Here is a 16,537-nt window from a genome sequence, read left to right as displayed (position 1 = left end):
GAAGCGACTTGATGTAAGCGCAGATTCGTCTGCTCCCCTAAAGTCCTGAGGGCATCCGCAGTAGCCTGTGCCGCAGGTGACAGTACTGACAAAGGTACGGGCAGTGGTGGTTGTGGTTGTTCTCCATAGACAGTAGAGAACGGTGACGTGCCTGTAGCAGTGGCGATGTGGGAGTTGTGAGAAAACTCCGCCCAGGATAAAAGTTTGGACCAATTGTCTTGGTGGTCATTGATGCATGTGCACAGGAAGGCCTTAAAAGAGCGATTCATTCGCTTGGCTTCTCCGTTAGCCTGGGGATGATAGGCAGTTATTAAACTGATATTAATACCGAATTTTCAGCAAAGAGCGCACCAATATCTAGCAACGAACTGTGGACCTCTGTCTGAGACAATGTCATTGGGTAGGCCATGCAATCTAAAGATATGGTGAAAAAATAGGCGTGCCAACTCTGGAGTGGATGGTAGGCCCGGTAGAGGGATGAAATGGGCCATTTTTGAAAATCGGTCTATGGTTACCCATATTACGGTATGATCCTTCGAGTAGCAAATCCACGTTGACCACGGTCAACGGTTCCTCGGGTGCTGGAAGTGGTTGCAGGAGACCCCAAGGTCGACCGACCGGGGGCTTCTGCTGTGCACAAGTGTTACAGGATTCAACATATGCTTTAGCATCAGAGACCATACTACAACCTATCTCCAGACCCTGACCTTTGCTTCATCCGACTATGCTATTGACTATCTCTGTGATCAGACCTCAGCTTTGCTTCACTACACTATTGACTATCTCCGTGATCAGACCTCAGCTTTGCTTGACTATGCTTTTGATTATCTCTGTGACCAGACCTCAACTTTGCTCGACTACGCTCTTGACTATCTCCGTGATCAGATCTCAGATTTGCTTGACTATGCTATTGACTATCTCCGTGATCAGACCTCAGCCTTGCTTGACTATGCTATTGACTCTCTCCATGATCAGACCTCAGCCTTGCTTGCCACTGCCTCTGGATAGCCGCCAGCCCTGACCCAAGCCTGCCATTGGACGCCTCTTCTGCCTACTCCCTGGACGTGGATTCATCAGGCTTCGGCCTACCATTACTCGAGCGCTCTCTGTCTGCCTTTGATCCATTGGTGCCCGAGTTTCCAGGATATTATCCAGTCCAGAGTGGAACTGTACCATTTCTTGTCTGCTGTCTGGGCTGAACCAACTTCTTCTGCAACTACATACAGAGGCCCACCTAAGTCCTGCCAGCCCCAGCACCCAAAGGCTCAACTCATGGGGAACAAGGGCTGGCATAGGTGAAGCTCCAGCAGCCTCTGCCTATCAGCCCACTCCACCTGCCGACGGAGGGGACCCATAGGTCCTTGCCTACGGGTTGCGTCAACTCCACCTTGGACCAAGGGTCCACCTCCCACTCAACACAACATCAACCTTATCTATGAAAAGACAACAGTGCAAATATTACACCAGGCTCTAGAACACAAATATTTTAAATAAATAAATAAATATTTTTTCTCCCGCCCCAAACTTTGGAGGGCAGGGGTAAAAAATATTTTACATAAATAAATACACGATCTACTGTGCTAACAGAATAATCTGGACTTCTACAAATCCCTACTGAGAAACTACATGCTAACAGAAATACTGCACCTCCGTCACACACAGGCAGAACACAGACTGACCCTTACCAAATACTGAAGTAAGGGACTACAAATTAGAAACAGAAACGTAGTCAAAACCAAAATAGAAAGCCAGAGAAACCAGGTTCTGTGCAGCGGAACTCTAAGGAAACAGCAAAGTACAAAAATATAAGAAACACACATTCCCAAATATGGCATATTCCCAGGGCTAATAGAACCGTTAGGCAGACTAGGTGGCTGCCTAGGGTGCTGGAAGCAGAGAAGGCAGCACGACCTGATGTGAGGGCAGCAGTCTTTAAACGGAACACGGGTGAAGTGCAGTTGCAGGAGAGATGGAGTGCAAATGGAGATGCATTGTGGGTTGGGTCAGGTCGAGAGAGAGAGAGAAAGAGAAAGAACATGGTGATAGCGTGGTGGTGAGGTCACTGAATAGGGTAGCTGGACACCCTTGCACCGGGCCTACATATTCCAATCGCTAAAAACTCAAAATATATATATTTTTTTCTTTTAACCTTTGTTGTCTGATCTTTTTATTTTTCCAGTCTCTGTTTTCTACTTTCCCCTTGTCAGTATTTTCTAATTCCTTTTTCAGGATCTTTATGTGTTTCTTCTCTCTCCTCCTACTTTCTTCCCTTCCTCCCTCACACACACACACAAACTATCACGCGCTCTACCCCCCTCCCCCACAGGCAAACTAACTCTCATATGCTCTTCCCCCAGGCACAAGCTCTCTTACTTGCTCTCCCACACACATACACATATACAAGCTCACTCTTACATGTTTTTATAGAATTGAGAATGATTGTGTTATTTTTACAGAGAATTTCTATTTAACCTTTAAAGAAGGCAGGGACAGTGCTGAAACATGGCCATGTTGGTTTTTCTTGAGTGGGGAGCACTTTTGCTTTGAATTTACATGTTTATAGAAGATAAGTAACTTTGGTCATTATTGTGTTTTTTCTGTTTTGGTGACATATATTGGGGTTTAATGATTTATGTCCAACTGATAAATGATTTGATGTTCAGTGCTGCTTTCTCTTCCTGTTTGAAGCCCATTGCAGGCAGAAGGCAGTGGATTACATTTTTAAAGTATTTTGATATCAGTGTTCTGTAAATTAAGTGTAACCCCTGTGAAGCTTGGACCTGGATAAAAGACCCAGAGGCCATATCTCATACAGTATTTCTATTAAAGGTGAAACTGTTGTTATGTCATTAAATGTATTTTCCAGGGTTTCTTATACAGGGGGGGAAGTTTCCTTTTCCCATAGTTAAGTCTCTTGAACCCAGCACTGCCAATCTCAGCCAATTTAATTAGTTCTTCTAGTTACTTGATTTCTTCCCTCCCGTTGGATTAAAGGGCACGTTGGGTACTTCCTTCCAATGTAGATGAACTATCAAAATGTAATTTTAAAGTGTTAAGTCTTTTACCTCCTCCCTCCTCCTGTAGTATCAAGGGTGATACCTTGCTTCTCCTTCTCCTCATCCTCAGTAGATATTCATGGGCCAGTGATGTAGTCCATCTCTTCTCCTTCTCATCCATATCTCCTTCCTCTTTCTCTCAGGATGTCTGGAAATCATTCTCTCCTTGGATTCTTATGATCTCAGGTTCCACGTGCATGAAAGGGACATCTTCTTTTTGTTAAAAGAGAAAACTCAAAGCAGCTTAGTTGAATCCAAAAGGATTTGGAACGCCAAACTTAAATAAGAGAAATGAGAGGGTGGAAAGAAACTGTCATCCAAAACAAAAGTCTCCATGGATCTTAAAGTTAAAACTTAGAAAAATGAGAACACAACTTAAAACATGCTGCCTCCTTGAAAGCAAAAAGGATCCATGCGAGCGATCTGGGGATCTCTCTAGAAAATACTGAGGACACTACCATTGGCAACCCACCAAACTACCAATCTGTCTCTCCCCACTTCTAAATGGTATATTCCTGTCCAAGTATTAGTATGGGACTATCAAGATCCGCACATAAGATTTTTTTAATATTACATTTTTTGGCACCTCTTTATTGTTCTTTTTGGTCCTTCTGGGCTTGCCATGGCTTCAGTTGTTTAACCCACATCAAATGGCAATCAGGGCAGATTGTCTCTTGGTCCTTATTGTGTGCTTCATCTTGTATTTCATCCTGTATTCCAGACCTGGGATGTACAGATTTTATTCTTGTGGCTTCTATGGCAGAAGTACTCCCAGGTCTCCTAGTATAATAAAACACCTTTGCAGATGACTTTAATAAAAAAAAACAAGTGGAAACTCTTCTTAGGCATTGGGAGAACAATTGTGCCACTGAATTACTTCCAAGAGCCATGCCTCTTTATGTTTGGATGTATCCACTGTTAGATCTAGAAACCAAAGCTGACCACTCATAGGCAGCATGTTACAAAAGTCCTCTCTTGGCTTCGCCACACAATCTCTTCACTAAATTTGAGAAACGTGTGTTTGAGTAAAGTCATGTCCTCTTCTTGGATTATATAATCTCAGACCAAGCTTTTGAGATATATCCAGATAAAGTTGACAAAGTACTTAACTTGCCATTACCTTGGACCTTAAGGCTCTACAGTACATCCTGGGCTTTGCCAACTACTGTTGGTGCTTTATTCAAGATTTCTTAAGGGTATAGCCTTGACCCATTAGAGGGCCCCGAGGAGCACCTGGAATTCCCAAGCCCAGAAAGCCTTCAAGAGAATGTAGTAGGACTTATGTCATCCTGATTCAGCTATCCCCCTTGTACTCTAAAACTGGGGCAGGAGCAATATTATCTCAAAGACAAGATCCAGATTCTTGGAAGAGTGAAGAAATCTGTTGGAGGGAGGTACTTTTCCAATTATGATCCTTATAGATCATGAGAACCTGCTATACACTGAGGTCACTAAACATGTGTATGCTTGGCAGGCTCAGTGGGCCATGTTCTTTTCCTGATTCTAGTTTATTATTTGTTACTGCCCTGGTTCAAAAAATATCAAGGCCAATGCCCTTTTTTGACAGTTCTCCTCAGGATAGCAGCCCATAAAGAATGACCTCTTGGAGAAGATCCTTCAAGAATTTGCTGTTCAGGATCCTCTGGTTCTGGAGACCGTATCTCAAAGGAGACAGAGACAGGATGGAGGCAGTCCAGAGAAGGGCGACCAAAATGGTGGGTGGTCTCCATCAAATGACTTATGAGAAGAGGTTGAAGAACCTGAATATGTATACTCTTGAGGAGAGGAGGAGCAGGGGTGATATGATACAGACCTTCAGATACTTGAAAGGTTTTAATGATCCATGGTCGTCAACAAACCTTTTCCATTGGAAACAATTTAGTAGAACTAGGGGTCACGATTTGAAACTCCAGGGAGGAAGACTTAGAACCAATGTCAGGAAATATTTCTTCACTGAGAGGGTGGTGGATGCCTGGGCATGGGATAAACACTGTGGATCCCTAAAAGGCTAGAGGATGGGAATAAATAAAAAAGCTTAACCAGCACGGAGCGGCAGTTACTACCCTTAAGAGAAACATGGGGGTAACCTGCATGGAGAGGCAGTTACTACCTTGGGAAGCTTGCTGGGCAGACTAGATGTTAGGGTTGTGGACCCTTGGGCCGGCTGAGATGGTGGATGTTATGCTGTGGGAACCCACAGGAAGCGTCACAGCTGGGAGGCGGCACTGAAGAGACTCTGGAGGTGGCTTCACCACTGGAAGCCCGAGGTCCCCCCAGGAGGAGCCTGTAGGAACCTGGGATTCTTGGACTTTGGCGGGACCCTACGCGACCAAGGATCCGGGCAGTGGCTGAAGAGGTGGAAGATGAGGACGGCTGGGCCCAGGGAGCTGGAGAGACTTCACCCTCGGAAGCCCGACGCTCTCCCGGGAGGAGCCCGTGAGAGCCCGAGTCGCTGAGACTTAGGAGAATCCTCTGGGCCTGCAAGTACCGGATACCTGAGGTGGAAGAAGAGGCCGAAGTCATAGTCCAGGAATGAAGCAGGGTCAGAAGCCAGAAGTCAGAGATCCAAACCAGAGCCAGGGGCGGAAGCTGAAGACGGAGTCGTGGGACGGAGCCAGGTCGGAAGCCAGAAGTCAGACGTCAATTACCAAAATCAGGAGCAGAAGCTGAAGATGTAGTCAAGAACAAAGCCAGGTCAGGAGCCAGAAGACCAAAGGACGATCAGATTACACCGCAGCAACTAACAACTCAGGGGAACTGAGGAACCTCATTGCAAGACCCTGTCTAGGTGAAGCTGCAGGATATAAATACCCTGCAGCGTCTGATGTCATCCAGGGCATCCTCTATGGTTTTCCCACGCTGGCCCTTTTAAGAGGGACTCCTCCTCGTGCACGCACGTCTAGGGGGCGGGGCCAGCCGCCGCGAATCGTCGGCATCTCTCCCGAGGAGGGAGAGACGCGCTGGAGGCCATGCAGGCTCGAGAAGGTCCCAAAACGGCCCGGGCCATCCCCAAGGTAGGTGGAGGGACCGGGGCATGGCCCGGGACCGCAACACTAGATGGACCATTTTGGTCTTTTTCTGCCGTCATTACTATGTTACTATATGTTACTATGAAAAGTGGCTATAGAGATCCTGGGCCTAGATATGGCGGTAAGATCTTTTGAGTGTGAATGGGCATATCAATTGGGCCAGCTGAGGGAGTCAGACAAAAATCGGCCCAAACCAATTGTGGTGTGCTTACTAAACTGAAAATTTTTACAGCCTACCGAGCCAAAAGAACACTGGAATATGAGGGAACCTGGATCCTACTCTTTAATGACTATTTGCCGTGTGTCACAACTCAGAGGAGGGAATCACCTGCATGTATTGAACTGCAAAACAGGGGATAAATTTTGCAGTGCTATATCCTGCAGTATGCTGTTAAAAAGGTTGTTCCTATCGGGAAAGGTGCAACTCCAGGCTTTTCTGCAAAATCTTCCCTAATAGTGATGCACACACCCATACAAGCTAGTACTAGCTTGTATTTTGGAACTGCGTCCCAGGGAATGGTTTGCTCTGCAGGGGAATATTTGTCAGCTTACCAAGCAGTTACTACATTTAGCTGTCTCTGATGGATGGTTGAATCAACAACTTGAAGCAAGAAAATAATCAATGCCTTTAAACATTTCCTCATGACCAGTTCCAGGCTCTCACACATACATGCAGGCTCTGTTGCTCTCATATACACACAGGCTCTGACACACACATACAGACTCACTTTCTCATGCACACAAGCGGGTCCATTTGGAAACCCCGACTGGATACCATATAGCCAAGAAATGGAACAGACTCCTGATGGAAGGAGCATTTCTCTAATTTGGCGTATAGGTGATTATCCCTGAGCTTTGGAGAACACTGGCAACGTCTACTTGATTGTTCTGTAGGTTTTGGGAGAAGACCAGTATGACATCAAGATATACTACCACACAACTGTACAACATGTCCCTGAAAATGTCATTCATCATGTTTTGAAATACAACTGGGGTGTTGCAAAGGCCAAAGGGCGTGACTAAATATTCAAAATGGCCATCGCGGGTATTGAAAGCTGTTTTCCATTCATCACCCTGGCGTATGCAGACCAAGTTGTATGCCCCTCTGAGGTCCAGCTTTGTGAATATTTTGGCCCCTTGGAGCCAATCAAAGAGTTGAAGATCAGTGGCAATGGGTAGCGGTCCTTCATGGTGATCTCATTTAGTCCATGGTAGTCTAAACATGGACGAAGGGATCCATCCATCTTACCCACAGAAAAAAAAATGGCCCAGGCTGGAGATTTAGAAGGCCTAATTGAAGGGGTCTGAACGTGGCTACAATACATTCCAGTAGACCAGACCTGAGGGATCAACCCTGGCAAGGAGCTTGGACTTTATTAACTGATGGGAGCAGCCAAATCATTCATGAGATACGTTCTGCTGGATATGCTGTTGTATCCGAAGATGAAATCGTTGAGGCTCAACCTCTTCCTGTAACCGTCTCTTTTTAGTCAGTAAGGAGGTCCAGACAACTGATCCGTAAAGATAGACTTTTATTGCCAGCAAGATGCAGCTAAGACAAAGGCTTAGTACAACTGCATGCCCCTCCCCTCCAGGAGCAGACTCTTATGCACTTTACAGTTCTTATCTTTTACACATGCGTTCTAAGCATTGCTGAGCAAGCATATTCCGGCTGAAGGGGCTACTGACCCCCTCCCTAGACACCCTGGAACTTTCGTGAAACTTCTCCCATGTTCTGCAGGAGAGGCTGCTGGGACTTGCAGTTCTGGAAAGGAATTTGCGAGTCTGCAGTAATACAGCCCTTCACATAATACATCCATTGTTCTAATCTAGGTTACAGCAGTGAAAGCTTATCAGAGAATAAGAACAGCGAAGCCAAAAAATGAAAATGTGCAATGTGCTGACAGAAAGTTTCTCAATGTCCTAATTACAGCTGTATTGCAGACTGTAAGTAAACCCGTCATGAAGCAGGGAATTCTGGTACATGAAGTCCTTTGTCAGGTTGAAGCGTTCAGACCCCTTCATTCCCCCCTTTGATACTTATCATTATTTATGAAAAGTATCACACCATCACAACGCAACTGTGGAGCTGAAAGAAACAGAAACAAGAAAAATTAGCAATTTGAGTTCTCAGGGGGCCCTAATTTCCCAAACAGTCCGATGGTTTCTTCACGGGTTTGAGACGGATGGGCCCTAATGGCTCCACCCCCCTTTGTAGCCCGAACTTGTCATGTATGGGAAGATGGCCCAGGATAAAACATGAGGATGGTTAAACAGGTTCTATAGGCTCAGAGGAATACATGTACAGTGACAGAAGCTGCGTGGCTGTTTTGCGTTCAGCAATGTCCTTCATCACCCGACGAAGGCGGTTTGAGCAAGAAAGGAATAATTCAGGGTCCTAAAAAACAAAACAGAATTAAACTGGCTGGGATAACAAACAAGCTCTTAAATCCACCGATCATGGAAAACCAACCACGGAATCCATTGGTCCAGTCCCAAGCACTATTCCATTGCTGGACAGGGACGTGTGCCATCTTGACCATGCGATCAGTGATGTCTTGGATAACCTTGTTTTGGTCATCTACCTGTAAACAACAATTGGAGAGGTTAAATGTTCCACAAACCCTCCTTCCTGGGCCAGAGGGTAATCTAAAACCAATCTATTCTGGTACACTGCAGTCATAATTTTGGTATTTTGTTTTGCCCAGAGTTTAAGAGCGAAAGCAGTCGTTGGTGATGAGCTCCAGGACTGCCTGAAGCCTGATGATTCGATGCAATTAATACTGCTTGGAAGGGTTCCCGAGTTGCCCCTTTTTGCTGCTTCATCTGCTCTCTGATTTTCTTGACAATAGGGTTTGATTTCCTGGTGTGTGCTTTGCAATGCATTACAGCCACCTTGCGAGGAAGCCAAACTGCGTCTAGTAATTCACGTACTTCTGATGCATTGTTCAATTGTTTTCCCTCTATAATGCTCCATGCACTTGAATTGTAAGGAAGGCATATTTAGAGTCTGTATAGATATTTACAGTTTGTCCTTCTGCCAACTGCAGAGCTCGAGTAAGGGCAATTAGTTCAGCTTTTTGTGCAGACGTTCCTGGGGGAAGAGGTTGAGCCTCAACGATTTCATCTTCGGATACAACAGCATATCCAGCAGAACGTATCTCATGAATGATTTGGCTGCTCCCATCAGTTAATAAAGTCCAAGCTCCTTGCCAGGGTTGATCCCTCAGGTCTGGTCTACTGGAATGTATTGTAGTCATGACTTCTTCACAATCATGGGCAACTGGTTCAGGTGCCGGCATAAGAGTGGCCGGGTTCAAGTTTTTGCTGTCTTGTATTTGAATTTCAGGTGTTTCACACAGTAAGGCTTAATACTTGACGAGATGTGAATTAGTCATCCATTTTGGTCCATGGGTCTCTAGCAGTCCTTGAATGGTGTGGGGAGTTGTTACATTCAGAGTTTGACCAAAAGTTAATTTGACTGCTTCTGGAATTAGTAAGCATGCAGCCGCAATGCTTCGAAGACAACCTGGCCATCCTTTTGCAACATTGTCCATTCCTTTTGACAGATATGCAACAGGTCGTTCCTATGATTCTAGAGTTTGAGTCAATACCCCAATGGCCATTCCTTTCTTTTCATCGACGAATAGATGAAATGGTTTCATCACATCTGGCAATCCTAAGGCAGGTGGTTCAATTAAGGCTTCTTTTAGTTGACGTAAGCTTGCCAGCTCGTTTCCTTCCCATTGGAAGGGTTGAGATTCTGCTTCTTTACCCCGCAGCTTGTCGTATAGGGGTTGGGCCATAACAGCATAGTTAGCAATCCACAGCCTACAGTATCCTGCAGCTCCAAGGAACGCCCGGAGCTCTTTCTTGCAAGTGGGTACAGGTTGATCTCTTATAGAACTGGTGCGAGAAATCCCCAGACATCGGGTTCCTCCACGTATTTGGAAGCCTAAATACTCTACTTCCAATTCACAGATTTGCGCTTTCTTTTTACTTGCACGATACCCTTTTGAGTACAACATCTTTAGCAGCTGAAGAGTGGATACCGCACATTCGAGGTACGTCTCTCGAAACAACAGAAGGTCATCCACGTATTGTATGACTGGCCCATACTTTACTTGATACATCTTTAAATCTTTTGCCAGTTGCTCACCGAACAGCGTAGGTGAGTGCCTAAACCCTTTAGGCAACCGAGTCCATGTGTACTGCTGCTTTACTCCAGTATCTGCATCTTCCCATGTGAAAGCAAAAATCTTTTGACATTCCTCCGCCACCGGGACGGAGAAGAAGGCATCTTTGAGATCAATGACACTGTACCACTTTGATGCAGGAGAGACTTGAGCCAAGATTGAATATGAATTTGGCACGAGGGCTACTAGATCTTCTACTTGACTATTCACTTTCCTTAGGTCTTGTACTGGTCGATAATCATCAGATCCAGGTTTCTTTACGGGCAACAAAGGAGTATTCCAAGCAGATCGGATTCGCCGGAGAATGCCCAAATCATACAGTCTTTGCAGGTGTATCTGGATTCCTTGTCTGGCCATATATGGAATGGGGTATTGAGGTTGATTAAAGTATGAACTCTCTTTTGCTGACGCAGTTTATTTTGAAGCTGTCTCTGGGAAATTTAGAGAAATGATTAAGAATGGGTTCTTTGCTAATTTTTCTTGTTTCTGTTTCTTTCAGCTCCACAGTTGCGTTGTGATGGTGTGATACTTTTCATAAATAATGATAAGTATCAAAGGGGGGAATGAAGGGGTCTGAATGCTTCAACCTGACAAAGGACTTCATGTACCAGAATTCCCTGCTTCATGACGGGTTTACTTACAGTCTGCAATACAGCTGTAATTAGGACATTGAGAAACTCTCTGTCAGCACATTGCACATTTTCATTTTTTGGCTTCGCTGTTCTTATTCTCTGATAAGCTTTCACTGCTGTAACCTAGATTAGAACAATGGATGTATTATGTGAAGGGCTGTATTACTGCAGACTCGCAAATTCCTTTCCAGAACTGCAAGTCCCAGCAGCCTCTCCTGCAGAACATGGGAGAAGTTTCACGAAAGTTCCAGGGTGTCTAGGGAGGGGGTCAGTAGCCCCTTCAGCCGGAATATGCTTGCTCAGCAATGCTTAGAACGCATGTGTAAAAGATAAGAACTGTAAAGTGCATAAGAGTCTGCTCCTGGAGGGGAGGGGCATGCAGTTGTACTAAGCCTTTGTCTTAGCTGCATCTTGCTGGCAATAAAAGTCTATCTTTACGGATCAGTTGTCTGGACCTCCTTACTGACTAAAAAGAGACGGTTACATAATGAAGCCCTTCGCCAAGTTCTCTTGAATATAGGCTGACATAGCCTGAGTCTCTGACTGGGAGGTTTGGAATTAGATATCAAATTAATGGCGCAGTCAAAAGACTGGTGAGGGGCAGAGTATCTGCTGCCTTTTTAGAGAATATGACCTGGTAGGATAAATATTGCTGCGGTAGGCCCGGAAGTGAGGTGGATGTGGTTAGGCACGGCATGGGGGTGACATCTTGAAGACATCTCCCATTACAGTTCTCTTCCCCATTGGGATAGTTCCAATGTGTTCCAGTCAAACTGGGGTGAGTGCGTCTGTATCCAAGGTATTCCAAGTACAACTGGGTGAATAACTTTATCCAAAACCAGGAAGGCGATGGTCTCCGAGTGGAGTGACCCCGTGCAGAGACAGATGGGTTGAGTAGAATAAGTTACCTCACCAGGAAGTGGCTCGCCGTGTATGGAAGATAGCAGCAGTGGTGTAGGTGTCCGGATGGTGGGAATTCATAGGTGCTCTATGAGTTGTCTAAGTATGAAGTTTCCACCGTCACCAGAGTCCACTAGAGCTAATGTGTGGAATTCGAGAGTAGTTGATATGATGGAGACTGGTAGAGTCAGTGGAGGAGACGGAGAGGTTAGGCCTAGGAGGAGTCCTCCGGCAGATCTTAGGTATGCTAGTTTCCTGGACAGATGGGACAGGAGGGAACTGCATGTCCAGGTTGTCCACAGTACATACAGAGGCCTAACCTTTTATGATAACGCCTGTCCTTGGCTTTTAGATGGCTGCGGCCTAATTGCATGGGTTCTTCCTCCTCGGCACTGGGTATGGAAGTGGTCTGTGTAACCGGTACAGGACGAGGACGTGGAACTCCCAGTGTCATCATCTTGGGACCCTTTATCTCTTGCAAGCATTCACGCAGACGATGATCAATTCGTCCAGCAAGATCAATGAGGGATTCCAAGGTATCAGGGAACTCATGGGCTGCTAATTCATCTTTAATGCAGTAATTAAGACCTTCCAGAGACCTTCCAGAGAAATAGTCCATAGACAACCCAGGTCCCAAAGCAAGATTTTCGGGAAGAGAATTCCATAAAATTGGACCAGCAACTGAAAAGGTTCTTTTGCGGATTAGAGCCAAACTGAATGTTTTAACTGTTGGTACTTCTAGCAAACATTTGTTCATGGATCGTAGCTGTCTTGGGGGTTTGTATATGTGTAACATGGAGCAAAGCCATACCGAGTCAGCATTATAGAGCAAATTGTGGATAGTGGATAAAATTTTATATCTGATACGGTGAGTTATAGGAAGACAGTGTAATTGTTGTAAGATGGGTGTTATATGATCTTTATGAGATAAGTTATATATTGTTCTTGCGGTAGCATTTTGAATGAGGTGTAATGGATAGATTGATGATAGTGGTAGTCCCAAATATAATGTGTTGCAATAATCTAAGTTTGTTAGAATTAGAGCTTGAACAATTGTCCGGAAGTCAGATAAAGTTAAAAGAGGTTTGAGTTTTTTGAGCATATGTAGTTTAAAAAAGCATTTTTTAACTGTCTCAGATATTTGCTTTGAGAGGGATAATTTTGAGTCGATGAAAATTCCTAGATTCTTTGCATAAGGTTTTATGGGTATTTGCTGTTTGTCAAAAGTGAAGAATTGTGGAGGTTTATGGATAGAATCAGGAACCGTTGAAAGATAAACTAGCTCGGTTTTGGCTGCATTTAATTTTAATCTGTTATAGGACAACCAAGTTTTTATAGCTGTTAGATATATTTGCATCAAGGAGAATGTATTAGACCAGGTATTAGAAAAAGGTATAATGAACTGAATGTCGTCAGCATATATTTTGAAGTTTATGTTAAGACCATCAAGGAGGCGGCATAGTGGTAAGAGATATATATTGAAAAGAAGAGCAGAAAGTGATGATCCTTGTGGTACTCCTGTTTCGGTTGTGTACCATTCTGATTTGTGTTTTCCTAGGGTGATTCTTTGTGGCCTATTAGATAGAAATGTAGTGAACTATTGGAGATCTGTCCCAGTGATACCGATTTGTTGAAGATTGAATAATAAAATAGTGTGATTCAGAGTATCGAATGCAGAGGATATATCAATCAGAATGAGAATGTAATTTGTGTTAGAGTCAAATCCTCTTATAATGGTGTCAAATGACAATGTTAATAGGGACTCTGTGCTATGGGCTTTTCTGAAACCATGTTGATTATGATGGAGTATATTGTGATCTTCAATGTAATTTGAAATTTGATGTAGAGCAACAGGTTCAATAATTTTGGCTATAGATGTGAGAGTAGCTATTGGGCGGTAGTTAGTTAAATCTAGTGGGTCTTGATTTTTTTTTTTGGTATCCTGATGCGAAGGTAGCGGACCTCATGTGCCAACTCGTTAAATTTTAGAGAGCGCTGAGGAGGAGCGGACTATTATGGAATATGTGGGTGCAGGAGGGAGGTTCTGGAGGCTAAAATTAGGCTCTTGGGTAGGAAATTGAAATCCAGAACCTCCAGGATTGTAATCTAAGAAATGCTTCCCTTTCCATGTGCAGAACTGAGAGGCATGCTGAGCTCCAGAGTCTCAATGCTTGGATGAGACGATGGTGCAGGGAAGAGAGCTTTAGATTTCTTAAGACTTGGGGAACATTATGGGAAAGAGTGAGCCTATTTCGATGGAGTGGAACCAGACTGTTGGCGACAACTTTTAAAAAGGAGATAGAGCAGCTTTTAAACTAGAACATGGGGGAAAGCTGACATTATTAGCAGCTCATGGCTCAGAGGGCGGTATCATCAAAGGACACTTGCAAAGTAACAGCTAGATTTACTAAGTTATAATAAGGCAATATTGCACGCTATATAGCAAGTAACATGCATAAAATGCCGTTTATCATGCTATATCGCCTTTTAGTGGAACAATCGCGCAATATTGTGTATTTTCAATGTATTCCCCCTCTAAGGAAATAAGCTGCTTGAATGCAAAAATATTGCATAATGCATGCAAAGTTGCATATGCATAGGCAATTCAATGTAATGAAATAACGCAGCTGACTTAGAAAAAAGTCAGCCCTGTAGTTTTATCACATTTCAGCGAGGTACAGATAAACCATTGTGGGGACATTGGGATGCTAATGCACCTCCCGATGCTCCAACAATGTTAGTTAAAGGACCTCATGTCCCAAATCTAAACCCCCCTGAAAAGCCAGCAAAAGCCCGTGGGGGTCTGTCATGACCCCTGCTCACCCTTTTCCCACTGCCTGTAAAAGCAGCGGTGATTCCTACATGTAAAAAAAAAAAAACGTTTAAAATGTGGGATGATGCCCTGCCCCTTCCCAAACCCTTCCCCTATGTATACAAAACAAGCCCCTGGACTGAGGCAAATGCGCCTCTTCTCCAGCATCAACCCATCTCGGCCCCTATCTCCCCAGGTCCAAATACATTCATATCTCTAGGATCTAGTGGTCCCCCATCCCAACCTGAATGTTCTAGGGGAGCAGCCGGACCCACACCCTCACCTCCGAACCCTCCCCATCTCCAAATTAATGCATTGGGGTTTAGTGGGGGCCCTATGTGCACCATGGCTCTGGGCCTGGTCGGCACCATATTTCAAAATGATGCCAATTGGCTAGTTCCCCTATCAAGTGGTGTCTGGTGGGTCATTTCCCCTACTACGTGGATGTAAAAGCTGAAAAATCCCAGATGTATTTAAAACCAGAATAAAAATGATTGCAAAATTCCTTTATCATCTCATAAAAAAACAGATTTCTGGATATCTATAAAAATGGAAATACAAACAATCCTACTTTAAAATGTTTGTATGTAAAATTGGATAAATAAGCCTGGAGAGTTAGAATGTATGGTGCTAAAGGATTATACGGACATAAAAGGCATGTCGGAGACCTGTTGAAAGGAGGATAACCAATGAAATATTGTGATATCAGAGTACAAATGATATCAACATGATTGTTGCGTGTCCCGCCCGCAGCAGGCCCGCATCTGGGCTTACTCACCTCCTGGGCCCGGCTCCCGGACCTGGCCCATCCTCGCTTGTGGCTGTGGACAGCCGCCTGTGCTCCCGCACCTCTGTTGCCTCCTCGGGCGTCCCTGGCTCCTCTGCGGACCTCCCCAGCTCCCAGCAGGTCTCCCCACGTGTGCTGCGGGGAGACGCCGCCATCCAGCATCCTGCTTCTCTCTAGGCGCGCACGCATATTGCCGGCTATTCAAGGGGCTACGGCGGGAAACTAGCCCGCGACCCCGGATGATGACATCATCAGGCCCTGCTAAGGGCCACTCATTCCTTGCCTTGGCAACAGGTCTCCACGCTTGTCGTGGGCTCATTGCTTGTTCCAGTTCCTAACTTCATTCCTGTTCCTGGCTTCGTTCCTAGTCCCGGTTCCTGACTGTGTTCCCGGTTCCTACCTAGCCTTGCTTGACCCTTGCTATGTTTGGACCGTGCTCAGGACTGATCTCTGGCTTTGACCCTTGCTACGTTTGGACCACGCTCAGGACTGATCTCTGGCTTTGACCCTTGCTACGTTTGGACCACGCTCAGGACTGATCTCTGGTTTTGACCTTTGCTACGTTTGGACCACCCTCAGGACTGATCTCTGGCTTTGACCCTTGCTACGTTTGGACTACGCTCAGGACTGACTTCTGGTTTTGACCCTTGCTTTATTGGAACTCCGCACCTTGACTAGCTCTGCCGCCTACCCCGACTTCAGCCTGTTCTTTACTACGCCTTCGGTATCTCCCTGGACTTGGCCCTCTCAGGCTCTGGCCTTCTACTACCCAGGCATCACCTGTTCTTGCTCCTGGCCCATCCTTGGCGCCTGGGTCTCTGGATCCCTGCCTCGTCCAGATCTGCTTCGGTCCCTCCGATACCTCTGCTGGTCCCTGGCTACCTGCTACAACATCCACTAGGAATTGTCTGATGGAGGCCCGCCTAAGACCAGCCGGCCCTGGCACCCAAGGGCTCAACCTGCGGGGAACATTGGCTGGTATTGGCGAAGCTCCAGTTGGCCTCCGTCTCCTAGTCTGTTCCGCCTCCCGACAATGGGGACCTGTGGGGCTTGCCCTATGGGTAGCATCAACCCCACCTCAGGCCAAGGGTCCACCTCCAGCGCAACAATGACAGGGCAATGAAA

Source organism: Rhinatrema bivittatum, chromosome 1 (assembly GCF_901001135.1).
Source record: "Rhinatrema bivittatum chromosome 1, aRhiBiv1.1, whole genome shotgun sequence".
In the NCBI taxonomy this organism is placed as follows: domain Eukaryota; kingdom Metazoa; phylum Chordata; class Amphibia; order Gymnophiona; family Rhinatrematidae; genus Rhinatrema; species Rhinatrema bivittatum.
Note: the sequence above shows the minus strand (reverse complement) of the source record.